The sequence below is a fragment of the Coturnix japonica genome, chromosome 3 (genome assembly GCF_054131305.1).
Source record: "Coturnix japonica strain WE chromosome 3, WE-NBRP24, whole genome shotgun sequence".
NCBI classification, from domain to species: Eukaryota; Metazoa; Chordata; class Aves; order Galliformes; family Phasianidae; genus Coturnix; species Coturnix japonica.
In genome coordinates, this window is record NC_140665.1 from 38,805,066 (window position 1) to 38,810,725 (window position 5,660).

Here is a 5,660-nt window from a genome sequence, read left to right on the forward strand (position 1 = left end):
GTGAATATATGTACTCTGTTTTTGTTCTGAAACACTACTTCTTGAAAAAGAAAGGAAGCCTTGAGAGTATTTCACTGTCTTTTATAGTTCCTGAGGCTGTAACTAAAACATGTTTTATGCATGCAAATCAAGGGACATAAATATTTACAAATTTTCTGCAGTGCCTTATTTTTTCCCTTGAAGTCCAAGAGGATCTGCTAGGAAATAACAACTCCTTCACATGCAACTTCAGCAACTACATTTTCATTTAAAGAGAGAAAAGCAGAACATGGTTTTTCTTGCAACCACAAATACAAGGCTGCACGTGCATGAATAGCTGAAAAGGTGCTGCATGATTTTTCAGTGATGAAAGGCACCAGGCCAGCATTCTGTGAAGTCTGCCAGGCAAATTCAGACAGGGTTTCTCCCTCTATTTGTGCTCCCCACGTGTCTTGCACTGCATGATTTATTTATTAAGCTTCATTCAGGTTAGTGCTGAAAAAGAGAAAAGCAATATATTTGCATTGTAATTTCTGGCTGCTCTCACCTGCTGGGTCTGCAGCTTGCTGTTAAGACAAATGTGCATAACCAGAGAAGCGGTGCAAGCCAAGAGACATAATGTCCTGTTAAAGAAAAGCTCGCTATTGTGTACTAGAAGGTATGCTGGAATCAGTGCTAACAGCTTCCTCAGAAGGAGTGTACATGGTAAAAACTTCTGAGAAGTGCCTAGCAGATGGATGCTTTGACTCACAGCAGAGGGCTGTAGCATGCATCAATCCCATTTGCTGATAACTCTTGGATGAGGCAAGCAAAGGTTTCTTACTTACTGAGCACATGGAAGATGCCGGTCCCGATGCTTTCAATGATTGTAATGTAATTCTGAATCTTATTCTGTTATTTTTCCCCTTAAAGCACTTTCACTTGCAGCTCTGTGAACCAACCATAATCAGGGCTTTCATTTTTTGCTAGGGGGAATTTCAGAGTTCTCATACGTTATGGACGAAATGTTTATAATATAGCCCAGTTAAGTTATGTTCTGGTTTCAGCCCAGGCAGCGTTAACAGCAGATTGATGTTTGCTTGGTACTGGTGACAGTTCTGCACACAGGGTCAGGAAGGGCTGCTCAGTGGGAAGAGCTGCTGCCATGATGGCACAGGGCAGAGACTAGGCTGCAGTGTGAGCTGTGCCAGGTCACAGGTGGGATGTGCCTGCTATAAACCGAGATCAGAAAGCATGACCGCAAGAAATGGTCAATAAAGCCCTGTTTGAATGTGGCGCAAGGAAGAATTTCTTTTCTAGACATCTAGGAAAAATGGTTTTATTCATTTTGTTTTCTTCTCCCTTTTACACTGTTCCAGGAGGTAAAATCGTTATTATTATCCATATGCAATTCACAGAACATTGTCAGGTGAATCACTGGTGGGACACAGGTACACCCTAATATCTCGGCCTTGCTTTCTCACATATTAGTGTACGTCAGTGAGATCACTACACAATATCTGTGCAAGATCAGAATCAAGTCTACATGTAGTGACTGTTATTAAAGGAAAAACCCAAGTGCTTCCTTCCTATTATATCACACAGCATCGTTTGCCAAGCAGCATGCCAAGTTGCCTTCAGGCGTGTGATTAATACCAACAGAGTTCCAATAAAGCTTGCAGAGTGCATAGCCCTGATCTCCCTGGAGAGTCAGCAACAACAACGAGCAAAGCCTAAATGATGCTGTTCTCCATCCCTCATCCACCAGGGGCTTCCTGCCTTTTCCTCGTTTCTGAGTATTAATCTTCATTTCTTTTCCAGAACGATGACATTTCTCAGTGAATATTTTTATCAGCTTGCTACTTACACAAGGCACCAGGCACTCATTTCAAAAAACTGATGGAAGAATTTTGCCTTGGATTGCCACCTCCATTTCTTTACAGTCTGTATATTCTCTTATTTACACACTGTCTTCCAATTTGCTGTGGTCCATACTTTTTTTCTGCCGTGAATCCCAACCCCAGGCTCCTTTTGCAAAGGTATTACTTTAAAAGATACCTTAGTTATACTATATGTCTCTAATACACAGCACTAAGTGCAGATTCCAACCTGAGTAGCAGCTAGCTGGAACACCAATTTTCAATACAAGGGCACAATAATAAGTGTACATTTGTATTAACACACAGCTGAATTCAAATGCTTTTACCTAGGCATAACTCCCAAGGGCCAAATTCTCATTTACACAGAAACCTCTTTATACCAATCCTGCAGTGTCCTGGGAGGCCCTGCATTTGCAATGAAGTACAGTAGGGAACCAAACACTTAAATTGCCAGCTACATAGCTCAACATATTTCTGGGTGAATAAATGCAAATCCAGCATGGTTTTATTGTCAGCAAGGTCTGACAGGATACAAGATACTGAAAGTGGAGTCGAATCTAATGCATTAGGACACTGATTGGTCATGTGGAGGTGATGAGACACACAGGTTGCATCGTTTCACTATATACACAGATTTTAAGGGAGTGTAAAAAAATAAAAAGAACTGCTGGTTTTGTACAGCACCATCCACTGCCTGGAGGCAGAAAATGAGAGGTGATGAGCCAGGAGTCTGATCTGGGATGGAAGATCCATTTATGCCATAGGAAAAACAGACATTTCACTAGGAATCGGCATCATTTTTAGTACTGTGGGACCTGTCACTGGCCATTCCAAGCACAGACTCATTTGTAAGCCAGGCACCCTTCTTAGCCAGCAAGATTTGCTCAAACTTGTGATCTCAGACCTCTGTAGAAGAGATCCTGAAGTACCCAGACTATATTGTAACCTGCCCTTTAAAGTTACCAGGCAAATCATTTCTCTGCACACAGCTCATCTTCTGGCACTCCCACCTGGCAACTTTAATTTTACAACAGTTATTTGAGAAAACACCCATGGGATATTTAAAATGAGGGAACACGTGAATCATAGAATCCTTAGAGTTGGAAGGGACCTTTAAAGGTCATCTAGTCCAACTCCCCTGCAATGAACAGGGACACGCACAGCTAGGTCAGGTTGCTCAGAGCCTGGTCTTGCACATGGGGGACAGTTCTGCAGCACCTAGAGCTCCAAATTGTAGAGGCTGCTCCTGTGTGAGGTTTTACTAAATAAGCCCTAAGACCAAAAACAGGCAGCAGGTGATACTTTGCAGGGTAGGGTTACTGATATCACACCCTTCAGCAATAAAGACCTGCAGCTCTCTGTGGCAATTCCTCTGGTGTTTGCCTTGCAGCATATGGCACTGCAGCCTTGCTCCCAGGGGTGTTGTTGTCCACATTATAGTTGTTATTTTTTAATTGGAAAATGTTAATCGTATCTGTACTGCTTTGCAAGCACAGAGGCAGGGGGTCCTCTCCCTTTGCAGGTTATGCATCCAGAAAAAGCGAGCTGTAAAGTGAGATATTGATATTTGCTGTTTCACACTGATATCTATGTTGAGTTAGATGTATCTAAAGTGTTTTTTGTAATTAATGCTTCTGCATGCAACACTTATTTACTTGTCCTGAAGTGTTTATATTACAGGAAAAAAAGCAGAACTGGGGCCAGCTCTAGACTGTTGTCCAGACAGCCATCACCTTTCCAAGAGTTCCAGCAGTCAAAATTCTCTCAACCTCAGTTTGACAGAGAATCCTGTTTCAAAACACAGGCAAGTATGAAAGTGGGAGTCCATTGTGCCCATTCCCAGACCAGCATAATCTGTCAGGGAGATACGGCCTCCTGATGTTTCAGTCCTGAGAACAAGAAATTCTGCCATGGAAAACTGAAGAATGGTTTGCCCATTTGCCCATGGGAAAGTCTTTTCCAAACTCTAATCTATAACTATTTGCCTTAGGTCACGTAGCACAGTGATTTATAAGCCATGACCCTATCGAATGTAACACTTCTCATTACCTGTCAAAACAGTTAATCCTAGGCCCTATTGTGGGACAGATCCTGGCACATTCCAGTTGCTTTGGGCCATTCCATTCATCTTCAGTAACCAGAAATCAGAATTATCCAGGAAGATGTGGAATTTCCAGGCTGCACTGGTATCAAAAATCTATGCCCACAGCTGCTTCGTAGCCACCTGCCCTGGCTGCTGAATACCAAGCAGAACACTATCTGCTAGTCCCATTTGCAATTCTGCTCACCTTGAGTTGAGAAGAAGCAGCAAACACCACCAGAATGACAAGCTGATAGTAACAATACTGCAGCAATACGCTATGGGAGTAGGAAAAGGAGAGAAAGAAAGGGCATTTCCAAATGAGATCGATGTGTGATGCTGACATTATCACAGCCCAGGGAAAGGACTGAAACCATCCAACTTATTTCGTTTTAAAACCTTAAGTTTCTTCAGATTTCCATTCCCAAAGGTGAGCAGCCAATTTCTTGTCTCTATGAATAATTCAGCCTTGCTGGGTATATACTACTTCAGACAGCATCTCCACCTTTGCATGTAACAGTTGTATATCCTCTATGTTCGGGAGATTTCCCCTTTCCTATTACAAAATGTTTGTAAGTTTTTGTGGTCTTTGGCTCAGACACAAAATGCATACAAGGTGTTATCAGGAAAAGGACTGTGCAGAACTCAGAACTTAGGAGAGATGAATCAGTACTGGGGCAGACTGAAAGGCTAGTCTTAGGGTTACAGCTCCAAAATGCAAACTGGGCAGAAGCCTCCTATCCCAAGAGAAAAATTCTCTGAAAACGAGGGATCCAGGTCCAAATCACCTCAAAATTTAGGAGACATTTGAGTTTGAGGTTCTGTGTATCCTAAATATAAATAAGAGGTGCAGTGAGAGAAGGGACTCTCTTTGTAATCCAGGCACTTAGTGCTGAGCACAAACTGAAGCAAACTGGAAAATCTGAACCAGATACCAAACTTTGTGCTCAAGCTTGAAATTAAATTTCACCCCACTAAGTTCCAGCTCTTTCAAGTGTGAAATAAACCTCATTAACTGAGCCAAGCAGATAAAAGAGAGACAGACACCCTTCTTATGCCAGGCTGGTGCTGAAAGGATGAGAAGCTACTTGTGTAAGGCAAGCATGCTTTATACTCTGTGCAAACAATAAAACAAACCTATATTGGCATTTTAGGTGATAAAGAAGGTACAATTTGCAAAGCCCTAGTCTAAGGGTGTCTCTTTCCTCACACCAAGACCATGGCATCCTTCTAGGAACCGAGCTGAAAGTTGTCTGAACCCCCATGTATGACCTGGATGAAAATGCTTTCCCCCCAAGCTCAGTTCATGGAAGTTCAGATAAGGATCTGCTGCTGCTGTCCGTGAGCATAGGGCTGGCTGCTGTCTCATCAAACAAATAAAGAAACAGATAATCTTCCTTCCTTCCCAACAAATAACACAATAAATACTATATGCAGAGCTGACAGAAATTCCTGAGGCTGGGATGTACCCACTAGCTGTTCTTTAAGTGCAGACAAATAAGCAGGTATCAGAGTAAAGGTCAAAGCAGTTTTTGTCCTACCCTACGACTACACAAGAGTGTGTCAGTATGTAGATGGTGGCCTGACACAGCCGTCCTGCTCTGTGCTTTAGTAGTGCTTAGTCCTGTGCCTCAGAAGCAAGCATTCCTTCCTTTGACACGTGGAAGGGTGTGAAGCAGAGTTCAGGAGCACCAGGGCATCCAGAGGTGGCTTCCAGGAGCTGTCACAGGACAAGGGCTGCC